The sequence below is a fragment of the Cupressus sempervirens genome, chromosome 10, assembly GCF_028749045.1.
Source record: "Cupressus sempervirens isolate cs-2001-9-10 chromosome 10, ASM2874904v1, whole genome shotgun sequence".
In the NCBI taxonomy this organism is placed as follows: Eukaryota; Viridiplantae; Streptophyta; class Pinopsida; order Cupressales; family Cupressaceae; genus Cupressus; species Cupressus sempervirens.
Window position 1 is genome coordinate 5589522 of NC_143127.1, and position 17485 is coordinate 5607006.

A 17485-nucleotide genomic window follows, 5' to 3' on the forward strand; every position below is an offset into this window, starting at 1 on the left:
GATACATCTATTGTCCTCCACAAAATGTAGGTAATAGTACAGAATTTTTTCAAACTAGTTTGACATTTCTCTAAGTTCATTTCATTATTTAATTGGTTTTTATTGACCAATCAAACAACACCAATTGATATAATGAATCCTTTTACTGAAGACTTTCATCAATTGTTTTTCGTTTTGCTTTCTGTCGAGCCTTTGCTTGATTTTTGAGGCCTTCATTGTCCTTTTCTTTGTTTTTGAGTTTGCTTTTGTTGGTTTTTAGTCTTTTGGATTTGCTCATGTCATGCCTTTCGCTTTTCCCTTCAATTCGATCTAACCTAGAGCTCAATCGGAGTTGTCAATCAAGAGATATGGCCATTTTAGTGCCCAAAAAGTGGACCTTTTTGGTGCAATAGCACGAATTAAAAATATGATGCTATATTTCTAATTTGACTTTCACTTTTTGATAAATATAACTTAAATTCACTTTTCGTTATGTTTTTAAGTTACTTTATCTTTATATTTTTAACTTAAAGTGACTATAGTGCACTTTATGTTATAATTTTAAGTTGAGTTACTTTTTAATTTTTCACTTAAAGTGACTATAACTATATAGTTTCAATTTAATTTTTGATTCTTAAATCAAATGCTCATTTAAATGTTACTTTTTAAATGATATTTATGTATTTTATTTTTAATATGATAGATTAATATTGTTCATATCCCATTTAGTAACATTTCTATGAAATTAAATTGAATAAATGGTTTTAAGTCCATCAAAAGTGGACATTTTACATGTCTTTGCATATAAAGTTCAACTTGTTATCAAAAGTGGACCCTTTTTATGTCATTACATCAAAAGGTTATCATGTAAGTGGACCTTTTTGATGTAATTGCATCAAAAGTGAAGTTTTCATGTCTTTGCATCTAAAAAGTGAGATGTAATTTAAAATGTGTAATAGCACCCAAAAGGTGGGATTTTGATGACTTACACATTTTAAAATATGCAATTGACCCAAAAAGAACCAATTTTGATGACTTACACATTTTAAAACATGCAATTGACCCAAAAAGGTCCAGTTTTAGCCAAAAACATGTTTTAATATGTCAATGACCTTCAAAAAGTCCAATTTTGAAGAAGGCATGTCTTTGCCCTCCAAGAACCTGATTTTGGAGATTGTGAGAGATTTACTTGATGGTTTTGCATAATATTTCCTCCAATACGGTCGTTTTTGCTTGGCAATGGATTTTCTAACATCAAAAATGGATTTATCTTGCTAAAAAATGTTTTCCCAAACTCCCTCCAAGGGCACATTTTTGGAAAAATCTTCAAAAAACACCATTTTTGGCTTATGTTTTTGCCCAAAGAGGAATTGATTTGTCATTTTAAGTGTTTGTCATTGCATTGTGATACACATTTTCAACTTTAGAAGCCAAAACATTTTTGTTTCATGTTTTTTTTTTGAATCACGTTTTTGAGTTTTAATGCGTTCTCGTCTTTCAAGACCACGTTTTTGGCCTTCTCAAGTCAAATTTGACCATTGAATGACCATTACATGCATGTACGGAAAAAGTCAAAAAGTTGTTTGAAAATCCGGATTTGAGAAAGAATTGGTCTTCAAGTCCATAAAACTTGCTATTTTGGCTCACAACCTCCAAGGAAGTGGGCATTTTCAAACTTGCTCATCAATTCATGCTCATCTTGCTATTTCAATGCATATTATTGCTTGATGGTTGCCACTTTTAAAATCTTTGCCATGGAAAGTGCATTTTTCCTTTAAAAATGAAGTTTTTGTTCATTTTTATGTTTTTGGTTCTTTCCCAAGTCCTAGTTTCGAATTTGAGTGTTGAAGTGTATTGCATCTTGGTATGTTTGAGTCACTTTTCAAAAGTACGTTTTTTCTTTTGTGTTTTGTGCTTTGTGGTTGCTTGCCGATTTTCTCCACTCGAAGAAATTGCAAGTTCTTTCCCAAGAATTTGAGTACGTTTCGCTTCACTCCACTTTCCATTTCATGCAAGAGCATCGTCACATTCCATTCCTTCTTTGCATATGCACTTACACCTCCATGAAGCAAATACATGTTTTTCCACTTCCTATGTCATTACGTATTTCATCTCATCCGTCATCTGTACTTACATGTAAGCTCATCCTCCATCCACATTCGCATGTCATCTCACTTTTCATTCCTCATTACATGTTGCGTTTACATGTAATCCATTTTCCGTGCAATGACATCTTGAAAGCCCAAGTCACTTCATAAAAGTCAGAAATCTTCATTTGCATGCATTCCCATGCATTCCACTTTCATGTTTCAAAGCATTTCCATGTGCCAAGACTTTACTTCAAAAAAGAAGGTTAAAGTTGCTAATGGAAAGTTGTTCCAAGTTTGCATCCGAACATCGTCAAAAAGGTTTTCAAAGTCTCAAAGAATCCAGAATGTGCCAATCTACAAAGGAGAATTCGCAACAACTGGAGCGAGGAAAGCTTGAACATGTCAAAGTTTTCAAATGACAATGAGCAATTCATCAAGGAGAGTTAGAGGTTATCAAAAGATGCAAGACCATGGTTATCAAGGTGAATGCAGCGATACAAAGTACAAGAACTTCCGATCCTGTGATCATCCAAGATTGCATCGTCAAATACAAGGCCTTTTAGAACAATCCTTAGGATTGTTTCCTTCTCTTTCGTCTTTCTTCTTCTTTTGCATGCATTCTCATGCATTCCACTTTCATGTTTCAAAGCATTTCCATGTGCCAAGCACTTTACTTCAACAAAAAAAAAAAGGTTAAAGGTGCTGATGGAAAGTTGTTTCGAGTTTGCATCCGAACATCGTCAAGAAGGTTTTCAAAGTGTCAGAGAATCTAGAATGTGTCAATCTACAAAGGAGAATTCGCAACAACTGGAGCAAGGAAAGCTTGAACATGTCAAAGTTTTCAAATGACAATGAGCAATTCATCAAGGAGAGTTAGACGTTATCAAAAGATGCAAGACCATGGTTATCAAGGTGAATGCAACGATAAAAGTACAAGAACTTCCGATCCTGTGATCATCCGGGATTGCATCGTCAAATACAAGACCCTTCAAAACAATCCTTAGGATTGTTTCCTTCTCTTTCGTCTTTCTTCTTCTTCTTCTTTCATGTTTGTAGTTGGAGAGCATGCATTGAATGAAAAAATGTAATTACATGTAATGCGAGTTGCATGTATGTACATTAAAAGATGTAATGCGAGTTGCACGTGCAGTTGCATGTAACCGTATAATTTCTTGTTTAGTTAGACTAGGTCAAAGTTGGTTGAGTTGCTCCCACTTTTTCCTCCACCTTTTTCTCAACTCTTGTGCCCATATAAAGGAGTGCCCCCTCATTGTAAAAATCATCTTTTGTTGTATGCAAGAAAGCTCTGCCACATTTGTGCAAACATAACTTTGATTGCATAATATGAGTTTGGGAGAAAAGCGAATAAAAGAAGCAATTGAATTTGAAGCTTTGTCTGGAAGCAATTGTGATAGAGCAAATTACAAGTTTTGACTGTAATTTGTGCCTATTGTCTTTGATTCATGTTATTATTGTGTTTTCAATAAAAGAGCTCAGTGATTTAAGAAGCAACTAGAGCTGAAGCTTTGACTGGGAGCGGTTGTGGAAAAATATTAGCTAGAAGCTTTGTCTGTAGCTTATACTTCTTTGTTAATTCGCAAAATAGTTAAGTTATTCTTACTTTTAGGAGTCTTTGTGCCTTAATTGTAAAGCTTTTTCATATAGAAGTACGATCGAACTTAGAGCTAAACCGGAACATTTTCAGCTAGCCTTTGAGTTAGTGAAGGTTTATCGGTATCACTGTTTCCAGCTCTTGATAGAAGTGTAGTTAGAGATTCACCCTGCCCATTATTTGCTCTACGAGTAAGTGGATTCTTTTTTGAAAGATAAGAAGAAAGGATATTGTAAACACCCATTTTGTAAAATCTCTCAACTTCTTGCTTACTTTGAGTTGATCCAAGGAATGGTGAGAAGGGGGAGCCTTCCCTTTAAGGTAGGAAAGACTTTATCGCACACGTTGTGGCTGGTCATTCTATTTTGTGACTGGATTTTTACACAAAACTATCGGTTGCAAAATATCCACCCAACATCTACACCATCTCACACAAAAACTTTAACCTTGATATGGAGAGTGTGAATGTTCATTTGCATCTTGTACCACACTTGGAGCTGAACCACGAGCAAAGAGACTTCGATGGAAGAAGAATGATCATGCAATAGCAAGAAATACTAGCTAGCAATACGATAGCTGATTTTTATTATTTTTCCAGCTTTGCATTCAATGTTGCATGGTGTCCATATTGGAAAGCATTGATTGATGCCATTGCTCTTGCAGGTCATGATTTCAAAGGGATCATATGAGATCCTTAGAGTTGATTTGTTCAGAGACTGCAAAATTTTAGGGATATACTTGCAAGCGTTGTAGACTTATAAGGCGCAAGAAAAGGCTGGTTGCTCTATAATGTTGAATTGGTCCTCTGATAGAACTGTGTGTTGATTATCTTCTTTGTGGAATCCACTAGTTGCATGGTTCTCCAATTTGTGGTTGCATTTGATAGAGTTAAGGCAGTGCACATGCTTCTTTCCGTGTTGGATGAAGTTCAAGTTTGGACCACAATGTGGTTCAATTTATCATGGTGTCCATATTGGAAAGCAATGATTGATGCCAGTGCTATTGCAGATCATGACTTCAAACGGATCATATGAGACCCCTGGAGTTGATTTATTGAGAGACTGTAAAGTTTTAGGGACATACTTGCAAGCATTATAAACTTTTAACTTTATAAGGCGCAAGAAAAGGCTGGATGCTCTATAATGTTGAATTGGTCCTTTGATAGAACTGTGCGTTGATCAACTTCTTTGTGGAATCCACTAGTGGCTTGGTTCTCCAATTTGTGGTTGCATTTGATAGAGTTAAGGCAGTGCACATGCTTCTTTCCCTATTGGATGAGGTTCAAGTTTGGACCACAATGTGGTTCAATTTGTCATAGAAAATGTATCTGTCATGGAGAAACAGTCGACATTATTTTGAAGACTCTGCACATCATGTTGTTTTGACTTGACAAGATATTGGTAGCCTTCCGTGGGTTATATTTACAATAGAGCTGGGGATATATATATCACTAAGTTCATGTTATTCATGCAAATGTGATACCTGATGAGATTCTTTACTGATGGAGAGAGCTTGTTTAACCAGGTTTATCCTGGACCTTATATGGGGTGATAAGGTCCAGGATGCATAATGATGAGAATGGGTACTTGGGAGATTGATTCTGGGATCAACAACTGGACTGTTACATTCAAAGATGATGTAGATGTGACATAAGGCCTATCTAAATATTTTTAAACAATTTTTCCCAATGCAAATGATGGACAAGCAGCTATTGCAGAGGTGCAAATGCTTTTGTAGACTTTAATGTTGTAAACTCAAGGAAGACATTAAAATGAGATATTAAATTTAATTCATAATTTTCAATTAAGTATCGGCATGTGCGGTTCATTGCAGAGGTTCAAATGTGTTTTTTAGACTTTAATATTGTAAACTTAAGGAAGATATTAAAAATTAGTTCAGTAAATTTCAATTATCAGCATGTGCTGTTTTGTATATTGAAAACATGAAATACATGACAAATTATTAATGAATTTTGCTTTTGTAATTAGTACTTTGAAAGCAGCAATGGGACTAGATTGACAAAGAAACTAAATTGCTATAGTGGATGTAAATAAATTAGTAAGTATGCCAAGCATGCAGTTCTTTGATTTATGATTTTGGATTGCACTTGAACATAGCCAAAAAAATAGTACCTGAGCTAGCAATCAATGAATGACTTGGCATCCACTCACCAGATATCTTTTTTAACTAAAACAGACTGAAGGTTAGAAACTTAAACTTCTAACTAAAAACTAATGTTTTGGCATCACTGGTTGTCTTTTTACGCGGGCTCCAGGAGATTACGCATTCACTTGTTTATTATTATCAATGTGTGAGCATGACGGCATCATTCCTTGCTTATCAGAAATCACTGGGTGCATAGATTCACTTCTGATCTTTCTTTGCCTCCATAATGATAGTCTTTTTAAGCCTTCAATAGTTTAACATCATCTATTAGATCTCCTTTTGTTAGATTCATATCATTGTATTAGTTTCATTCCTTTGAGAACTAGAAACATATACGCTGAGCCCCACACCAATAGTTTTTGAAGATTTGTAACCATGCCAATAAAGAGGCAACTGACCTTGAAATCCTACATGACCAAGTACGTCGGCAACAGTTCCAAATATATACTTTGGGAATTGATAGTATCCACCGAGGCTATCAAACGAAGTCTGCAGGACATCTCTTGGAATAGGAATTCCTGTCATACACTGCGCTAGCACATAACCAGTAGCATAGATAGTTCCATGACTATCTTCAAATCTTCTTTTATTAGAAACTTTAAACTTAGAACAAAATTCCTGAAACAGAACAGATGATGAAGACATAGATAAGGCTGAACATGCGATCAAATGGAGAAGAAGAAGCATGGTTTGATGTGGCAATAGACAATATAATCATTTTCTGGAGTTCATCTGGTGACATCCTACTAAACATATCAGATGCTTTTTTTCCATTTTCTTTAGCCTTGTTTTGATAGACATGTCAATAAGTTTGCCTTCAAATTCAACAACCAGGCCTCAAGAATGCTTGGGTCAATCTTATGTTACAAACTCAAAGTTCTCTCTGCAGGATACTCCTTCACTATTATGCTGTTTATGTTTTTAAAATCAACACTCCTTCTTCATCTAAAGAATGAGAATGTGTCTTATAGTAAAAAATAAGCAAATCTTGATCACTAGTAACATATATGTTATTTCTGTTACAATCCAGATGCTGCAACAAATGGTCTTCAACTAATGTAACCAGCTCTTGTTGAGAATTCCATACTACTACTGCACAATGGTGAAATGTTAAGAATAACTGATTACACATAAAGAAAAATGAAAGCCAACAGTGCCATAAACTCTGTTATGTTTTCTTCAGTCAATAGTGCACTTTGGACATTGATTATTTGAATGCCCTCATTTTCTTGCTTGTGAATCCCCTTTGACATCAAAGGTGATATTTTATGAAGTTCCTAACATTATTTCTTTAACAGAGGCGCCAACTTTGCAGAAATTATGGGCTCCATCAGGACATTCAGCGAATGAATAAGAGAACTTAAGGCAATGAAAGGAGGGTCTAGCAAAAGCGAGGAGGGCAAAGTATGGTGTACCAACTGCAAAGAAACCAGATACACAAAAGGTTCTTGTCCTAACAAGTCTTTCGCGACATCTACTAGGTTATGGGACATTCTCCTAAAGAACGTCCCTACAATATGAGGGTCAAAAACCAACAAATATTGTTCACCCAAGAGCAACCCTCCACGTTTGGGACGGTGCCCAACAAAATAACAATAATGCGACTTTGGTGGCTACAGATATAATAGGTGATGAGGCCGAGGGAATAACAACAATAACCGCACTTGCATCCACTATGATGCTAAAGGGAGACCGATGATACAATGTACAAACTGCAATCAATGGGGGCACTTTGCCTGGGATCGCCAGAAGGAAGAGACCCCGTAGAAACTATGTAGGTGATGTGGACATGGCAACCACAAATCGCTTGAGAGAATGTTAACCACCTGCCAACTGCCTGAAGCCTGGCGTCAACCTCCTTGACGTTGAAGGGAGAAGCAAGGAGGAAGGAATTCTAGCAATCACACGCGCACAAGCCAAGAAGGTCATATATCCTAACCCTCGTAAGGAAAAACAAAGGGCATTGGACACAGAGGCTGAAATTTATAAAGAATTGCAAGCCCGTAAAGAATCAAGGGGTACGGCGGGTACCTCTACTCGAGTGACAGCAGAACAAAATATTCAAGGCAAGTGATGCAATTAGAAGTTTCGGTAAAGGTCAAGGACCTACTTGAGACAACGCCCCACCTCCATACCCTCCTAAACACTTCAAAAACAAGTACCTTGGAACGAACCGAGGCTCCTTAGTAGTTCAGGAGCATACCCAATGATACTTATGGTGAACAGTGGACGACACCTTGCCATGGTGGAGATGGGCATTCTAGGCACCATTCTCACCGACACAATTGTTGATGGCAAGTCCACAATGAATGTTCTATCGAAAGATACTTGGAAGAGCCTCAGGAAGCCGATGTTGTGGCCACCAACCTTCAATCTCTTGGGAGCCAACCAACATGGTATCAAGCCCCTCGAGACCTTGATGGTACAAAAACTCACGATCAGCACACAACCATTTACCCTAGACTTCGTGGTAATTCCTCTTCAGAAAAAGGAATATAATGCCATCTTAGGGCAAGGATGGTTAGTGACAACCAAAGCAAACCACCAATTGGAAAAGGCACACTTTATCAATCGAGAAGGGCGAAAGGAAGTTCGTAATTGATTTGAGAACCTAGATGGTCGGAGAGAAGATGGCATCCTCCTCGAACTCTGAATCTGACGATGGAGTGGATGAAGGAAAAAGAGACATGGAACCTAATGACAAAGGCATATTGGAATTGAGGGAGTACTCAGACGATGCAGACTCCATGGACGACCTATTCCATTAGCAGATGGTTGACTATGAACTATTCACACCATCTTGCAATGTGTTGGAAATCAAGGAGAAGCAGAATGAATTCCCTCCAAAATACATAGAATACAAGGAAGGGGAGGCTAAATTTATGGACAATCCTACCCACCAGTTCTCTAAGGACGAGCCTATCAAGTACCAAGAAGCCAAATTGTAGGAAATAAATAAGGGAGATGCGCAAAAAACTATCCTAATAGGTAATGACTGGGATCCCATACTAAAGACTGCAACATTGAAACTATTTATGGAGTACGAGGATGTGTTCGAGAGGACATACAAAGATTTGAAGGGTGTACCTCTAAAGCTATGCATACACTGAATTCCCCTGGTTTCCGGAGCCCAACCTGTATGCAAGAGGTCGTACAGAATGAACATGAAATATGCTGCAAGAGTGAACATGGAGATTGAACGGATGTTGGAGGCAAGCATCATTTTTCGAGTCGAAACAAGTGAGTGGGCCTCTCCCATCATCATTTCCTTGAAGGAAGCAAACCAGATCCGCATCTATGTGGATTTTTGATGTCTCAATGCAATCACCATCAAGGACCCATTCCCTATTTCGTTCACTGACAACATTTTGGAATAAGTAGCAAGCCATGAAATTTATTCATTTATGAATGGGTTTTCTAGGTATAACCAGATATCCATTGCGGAGGAACACAAATTAAAAACAACCTTCGTAGTGGAGGATGGTGTATACACATACAATCGCATGCCCTTTGGCCTCTGCAACGCTCTAGCTACTTTTTAGTGGATCATCCTACACATCTTTGACAAGATGTCAATAGGAAACTTTACAATAGTCCTGGACAATTGGTCAGTGTTCAACGAGCAAGACAAGCATATCTCAGCCTTGGGGGAGTGCATGGAGTAGTGTCAGAGAGCTTGCCTTGCCCTTAACCCGAAGAAGTGTCGCTTTATGGTGCCAGAAGGAAAGTTGCTCAAGAACATAATCTATAAAGTTGGATTGAAAACCGAACCAAACAAAGTACAAGTGATAGTGGAAATGGAGGCCCCTACAGATATGACCGTAGTCAAATCCTTCTTCAGTCATATTGGATATTATAGCACTTTTATCAACTCTACATAGATATCATACCCGTTGGATAAGCTCACGAGGAAGGGGGAGTCGTACATTTGGGAGAAAGCACAAAGAGAAGCCTTTGACGAGTTAAAAATAAGGTTGTTGGGTGCTCCCATTCTCGCATTCCCTAATTGGGATAAGGAGTTTCATGTACATGTGGATGCATCGAATTATGCCATCAGGGCTACCCTAGCTCAGGAAGGGGCGCATGGACTAGATCGCCCGATATACTTTGCAAGCCAGTTGTTGTCCAATGCAGAGAAGAATTATAGCACCATAGAAAGAGAAGCCCTCGGAATGGTTTACTCTGTTCAAAAGTCCCGACACTGCCTATTGGCCAACCCACTTACTTTTTATGTGGACCACCAAGCTCTCATGTACTTGGTCAATAAGCCCGTCATCTAGGGGAGAGTTCGTCAATGGCTTCTACTACTCAAAGAGTTCACATTCAAAATTGTGGTACGGCCAGGGCGTAGCCGCATGATTGTCGACCGTCACGTATCAAGTCTAGCGAGCCACCTGTCAAAGTCAATGATAACTTTTCCAATGCACATTTGTTTCAAATTGTCGTACTCCCTCCATGGTATACCAAATATTGGGGAGTATCTGTCCACAGCCCAGTTCCCACGGGACATGCCTCTAAAAGATTAGAGAAAGTTGGTTTTGCAGAGCGAGACTTTTCAACTTATCGATGGATTACTATACAAAATGAGGGCAGACCAAGTACTTAGACGATGTGTGATGGAAGAAGAAGTACCAGGAGTACTCAGAGAAGCTCACAAAGGACCACCAGGTGCACACATGGGTCTCGATACAACAGCAAGGAAGGTGCTCCTAGTCGACTTGTGGTGTCTGACACTAGATAATGATGTCAAAGAATGGGTTGTGGGATGCGACACTTGTCAACGAGCAAGCAAGCCTCTTAAACGAGACTTCATGCCACTCAATCCTTCACACACATAGAAGCTATTTGAAAGATGGCAGTTAAACTTCATCGAACCCCTATGGGTTAGTCGTGCTAGGTGTCGCTACATCGTAGTGGCCACTGAATACTTAACTAAATGGGCGGAAGCACAAGCATTGCCAGACAACTTTGTATTGAGCATAATGAAGTTCATTTATGAACAAATCATAGTAAGGTATAGCATCATGATCCAGCTTACCAATGACAAAGGTGGGCATTTTATTAAGCATGTTATCAACCTGCTCACCACCGAATTCAAAATCTTCCACATGCTATCAAGTCCTCACTATCCTCGGGCGAACAGTCAAGTAGAGGCAACTAATAAAATTTTGATCAGAGTCATCTATAACTCCTGCAGAGTAGAGGGTGAAGATTGGGAGGAAAGATTACCCTCTGTGTTGTAAGCCCACCGCACCTCCTACAAAGTGACCACGGGACATATGCCCTTTCAACTGATATACAAGCATGAGGCAATAGTACCTTCAGAATTTATGGTACCAAGTTTGCAGATAGCTATTGATAATAGGCTTGGTGACATAGAGAGCCTGAAGGAGAGGCTCTGTGCCTTGAACAAATTGGATGAGAAGAGGGCAATGGCTCAGTAGACCACCGAGGTGGCACAACAACAAAGAAATTTTGGCATGACAAACATTTGTGACAGATGAGGTTTGAACAAAGCCAATTACTCTTGAAGTCTAACGGAAGGAACGAGATCAAGCCTAGAAAATTCAACCTAAAATGGCCCGAACCCTTTAAAGTTCGGGAAGTTGGAGCCAATGGATCGATAAAACTATAGACACTTGATGGCCAAGAGATTTCTGATGCAATGAATAGTTCAAAGCTCAAAATTGATCACTAGAGGCACGAAGGTTGAAGAGGTAACGATTTGCGCACAAAAAGGAGGAATAACTTAAACTTAGGTACAAATTAATAAATAAACAAATAAAAATAAAGTAATTCAGGAACTAGCAACACCCAAATAAGAGGGCATGATGAGATGAAGGGAAATGAAATTGACAAAGGCCAAATCAAAGAAGTCTTATGGCTAAAGGGGAACAAAGAGTTGTGCAGACCGAAGGGAAATGAAGTTTTTCAATGAACATAAGGAACTTGGTGAAACGAAGGTAACTATCTAAGTCAAAAACTGAAGTGAGGTAATCGCACCTAAAATTTCAAACCTCACATTGCAAACAAGAAGAGAACAACCGTATGCACAAAAGGCAAAGACCGTTGCCTCCAAAGGCATCGTACATCCCTAGAAAGATATTGTACAACAACCATTGAGGGGTAAGGAAAGATATCGTACGACACTCATTGAGAAAAACAAAGCTGAAAGAGAAACAAGGACCGTACAAATTTCAAGACGCCACCATATGGCCTCCAAACGCTCAACTGAAGGAGGCAATCACACCGTATTGTCTCCAAAAGATATCGTGCAGTCTTCGGACACCCAATAGAGAGAAATCAAGTGACTAAGGTATAAGGAATACATTGAAAACACCGTACGGTCACACTAGAGACAATATTGAGGACAGCGAAAGCAAATAATAAAGGAGGTATATGTGTCGTATGGCTAGGAAATTGCAAAAATATAATATAACTAAACGTCTACACATACTGTGTGGACATTCTAGAGGGCTAGCGAAGGATGATTGACTTACACGGCCAAGAGCACATATTAGACACACATCAAGAGATGTTGAACATGTAGAGACCTCGAACATTTAGCCACAGAATTCAAGCAAAGGCAAAGACCAAAGATGCTATCAAGGAGGGCACCTCAAGTGAAGAGACACAAAGAAAATAAAAGTGTGAATGTAGACAAAGGCAGCCAGAAGTTGGATGCAATACACAAACCAACATGAGATCAAACACAAAAAATGCAAGGAAATACAAAATATAGTATAGGGTTTTGCAAGGCAGCAAGAACATATAGGCTGACGGCATAGGCAGGAACGGTAGTATTTTGCTAAAGGAGGTTGCTCGAGGTCATTACCATAATACAGCAAAGAGTTGAAGAAAGCCATATGGTAGGTACCAAAATGCCCTAACAATTTCAGCAATCGTACCTAAGCAAAGGAATAGCCACTACCCTAACTGTTTCTTGCACAAAAGACAAAAGAGAAAACCATTAGGTAGTCAACTAGAAAGAGAAGTTGGAAAGCAAGGTTATAGGCAGGTGATTCGAGTAGCAACAATATGAATCTGAATAATCACGCACAAACTCTACTCTCGGGAGTGAGAGTAGTGGGAGGAATGAGCACAGATAAGAAAAAGAAAATAAGACCCAAGGTGCAAGGACAACAGATGGCATCAACAATTTCTCAGAAAGATTATGTAATGGCACAAACAATCACTTTTCAAGGGTTGAACAGCTTGGATTGCAACAAATGGTGGTATGAGAGTGCTCACACTCCAGATAATCTACTTATCAAAGACAATTTGCAGAGATCACAAGTGCACTGGGTTATTCGGATGCCCATTTTTTGTATTAGAGATTTTGAGGGTTACTTAAGGGTGATGATTGGAACATTTGATAGCTTCTCAAAATGAAGCACGGTTCCCCACCTGGACCATATGATAAATATTTCATTCACAACAGCCGAGTTTCGAGGAGTATTTGGGTTGTCAGAGAAGGGGGTTAAGGTTGAGTTGGAGCCCAAGAAAATGACTTGGGGGAATAAAGATTTCTACATTAGGTTGATCTGTAGAGAGAACCTCACTATTGTAGAGGAGTCCCTTCGAAGGTCATCGCACAGCAGAGAAATCAAGAAGACATTTATCCAAGAAGATCACTGGAGATGTCTCCGGAATGTCGTGAACAGTCGGTTGATTGGTTCAAGCAATGTCTCTGATGAATAATCTAATGGGTGGCAAATTGTATGATTGGGCTACATTGTTATCAAAGCACATGTATGAGTTCATGATGCCCCAGCATAAAACTTTTTATATGCCCCATTATACCATTGGGCTACTCCTGGATGTCGTGGTTAGACAAATTCCACACAACATTCTAAGGAGATTAGGGTGGAACCATTAGCACTTTACGAGCCCCCCATTTGAGATGGTGTCACCTAGATACGCCTGGTGGACAGACGGTGACAAGTCAGAAACAGGTTAGACAGGAGATAGATGCTCATGGGGATGCCGATAGTGAGCAACAAGAGACAACGGAGAGTGTGAGTGCCACGAACGAAGACAACACTCAGAGATGAGGACGATGAGACGAAGGCAATTTCGGAGCCTTGGTCACCATTTGTGCATCCTATGTTGTCTCCATAACACACTTGGTGCCCACTACAAGTGTTATCCCCATCCCAACGTTTGGCCAAATTCGGACCCCTATTGTTATGGCCCCACGAGTTGTCATGACGGCGGGAGTCACCCTGATGGTACACGAGCCAAAGCTTGCAAGAGAAGAAGCCCTCGTTGTAGTTCCTAAGATGGAGAGTGAGATGACTCAAGTAGTTGAGACAGATCTAGTGGGAGGAGAGGTTACAAAGTTATAGCCTTCACCATCTAAAGGTGTGACTCGGGAGGTCGGACTCAGGGAGAGTCCAGAGGTAGAAGGCAACACATCATAGGTCGGACTTGAGTTGATTAGGTTGGATGCTATGGTGACGATTGATACAACACTATTGGCTGATCATGTAGGAGATAATTGTAAGGGTATGCCTTAGCTGGAGGCAGTGATGGACCATGCGAGTGCCTATCTCATGAAAAGGTTTCAGATTGTCCCAAACACACTAGGACCCTTCATTCAATCCCTCCTTCCTCCTTCAATGAAAGCATTGGATATGGCAGCACAAGGACATGAAGTTGTACCAGAGTTAGAGGGTACAGTAGACGAAGACCAGACAACAGTTGATATGGAAGTAGGTGTAGCAGAGCGGAGATGTTCTGTGAGAGTGGAGGTAGAGATTGTGTCACCGACAGTAGAGGCAGTGTATGATTTAGATGATGAGAGAATATAGGCATATCTTACCGCTCTTACCGATGTAGTTGAGAGAGGTTGGGTGCTTGTACCTGCGGCACAAACTAAAACAAAGGAGTTGACCCATGTTTTGTACTATATGCAAGAGGGATGTCCTTTAGCCTTCCACACTTGTTTCGAGGCATGAGGATGGTCGACGATAGAGACGCCAGAGATGATGGTCGAGTGGACTACTGAAGAGGCATCGCTAGCAGATAACAATCGCATTGTAAAGTTCACCTGTGAGATAGTAGAGGTGTATAGAGACACTATGCTCAACGGCGTGCGGAGGCGAATAGGGCGGAGATAGCTACTCAACTAGCCACCCAACGAGCGGATTGGGCGAAGGAACATGCAATACTTATGGCCAACTAGAGGTAGCCACACAGGGTTGAAGTATGATCGAGACATAGTTAGTTGAGGCGAGAGCAACATGTGAGAGGAAGGAGGTTGAGGTGAAGGACGTTGTGCTTATGTTAAAGGAACCAATGGAGGTCAACTCATAGGCATGGGCAGATTTGCACATCCATACCCAGCAAATGTACCAGCTCTGCCAATTATTGAACTTTCCAGGTGATGGAGCTCTACTTTTTGTTAAAATTTAGGAACCCCATTTATGATGCTGGAAACTTGAAAAGATAATCATTAATGTCAAATGACCTCATAAACGTTCTGGCAAGCAAGGATTCAGAGACACATCAACTCTCTAAAGAGATTGATATTCTCTCAGTGGGAAGAAGCTTTAATAAGTTTGGATAAACTCTAGAATTAATGTTGTTGCTAATCAAAAACATATGAATTCTTAAAGAATTGCTGCAGGGGTCATTACTTGGAATTAATAGAACTGTATAAGTATAATGAAAGGCACAGAGAAATTTTTAAGCTTCTAAATCAGCTAGTTGGTGGTTTAGATTCTCTTCCTTTACCTCCTACAGATACACAAAAGGAAGGGCCATGGATCCCTCATGTTAAAGTGAATAATTTTTAGCATATCATAGAAGAAAACGATGGTTGGGTTGATTGAGGGGGGCCATATTCTTAAAACAAGTCATTGCAGTGATAAGAAAACTTTTCTTAGACTTGAACAGGCTTACTGAGCTGGAAGATCAAATTAATAAAATTTGATCAAAGGACAAATCACACAATTAAAAGATCAATCTCTTCAACATGACATGGTAGATGTTGATAATGGCTGGATCAAGGGTGTTATCAAAAAGGCATGCGGAGAAGTGATTGTGAAATACAACTTAAGTATTCATTTAACCCCAAAACAGAATATCATCTTGAGCAATATTCAACCTATCTAAGGCCTATTGCATTTTGATTATCTATATCCATGAGACAAGAAATGATATTTTTAATAATGTTTTCAAACATGGACTGAGCCTGAATTATTTGTTGGTTAACCTCAATGAAGTGACATCTCAAGGAAATACTACACACAGGCTGTAGTGAATCAGTGAGTTTCAAGACCCGTTAAAATACACAGATGTGGAATATTTCTTTGACCTCCATTGAAACTAGAGTACAACAGCGTATACAATATGGGTGATGAAAAGATTGGTCCCGATGAAATTCCACAGCAACAACAATAGCTGATCATCCCTTACAAAGCATCAACAGTAAAAGGAAGCATCATCAGATGCGATCAAGAATTGCGAAGGATAGAAACTATTGACTAAGTCTCTTCATGCGATAAATACAGAATGAATCTACAACGATTCAATATGAAGAATCAGCACTGGATTGCAAGATCAATAAAATTGAAAGTGATATGCAGAAGTTCTCTATTCTATTTGTTAGACTACATTGAGTATATTGAACATAACTTTGTCAAGTATTTGAGCCATAATGAGGTTCTTCAAATTTTATTTTATTTTCAAACAAACAGGACAGATCCGAACAGACATCCATATTATCTTAGAAGAAAGTATTTTATATTTAATTATTGTATGGAGGAATAAGGGGCTCATTATGATTTTGTGATAAAAATTCTATTATTTTATTTTAATAATAAAATAAAATGTTCTTTGCTTATTATGAAAAGTGTGGAGATTTAAACTGCAGGCGAATCGTCCTTTGTAATTAATTTTTGGAATTCAGTATACAATTTAAATGTCAGATAAGTGGACATGGTCATCTAGCATTTAAATTCGATCATCACAGATAGTGTGAAATATTTAATTGTTTCTGCATCTGTGTCCAATTTGTCTCCCTGCTTGAAGAGTTAAAGCTCAATCTGGACTAATTTAAGACTGCATATATATTTGATCTGTCACATCTTGATTATTTAATTGTTGGCAGTAAAGTGTGTAAGACATTATAAAGTTGTACATGAAAATTCACTGAAGTTGACTCTATTGCCCAGATGAGCAGAGGCGCTAGTCTTTTTATTATTGAAGTCAAAAAATCTATATATTCCTTCTACAAGCATCCATTCCATTATTAGAGCTATTAGAGCTATCAATTCCATTATTTACAAATATTATATAATTCAAGCACTCAGTATCCAGTTTTAGTTTCATTGAGTTCGAGGACTTTGCCAGCCACAAAACTCCAGAAGTTTAAATTCGCTATAGCAAAGCCTTGAACCATGTAGTCAGTGTTTGAGGTGAAAGTTTACCCGCCTAGGTGTAGTAGAGCCTGAAGTGTAGAAGAATCGAGAAGTATTCCCATTCGTTGGCCAAAACTGATTGAGAAGTCCTATCGAAGAAGTGGCAAGCTCTTGGATTTCCAATCTGCAGTTTTGGGAACCAACACCAGGGACACTTCCTATGCCCCCTTCTTCTTCTTCCTCTTCCTCTTAGTCTCATGTTTTGTGGTTGT

General features: G+C 38.9%; 1 protein-coding gene across 2 annotated transcripts in view; it reads right to left on the bottom strand.

Moving 5' to 3' along the window:
- The window catches only part of LOC149532285 (hikeshi-like protein), a 72514-nt gene that overhangs the window by 32399 nt on the left and 22630 nt on the right, over positions 1 to 17485 (bottom strand). The gene's annotated exons all lie outside the window — the stretch shown is intronic.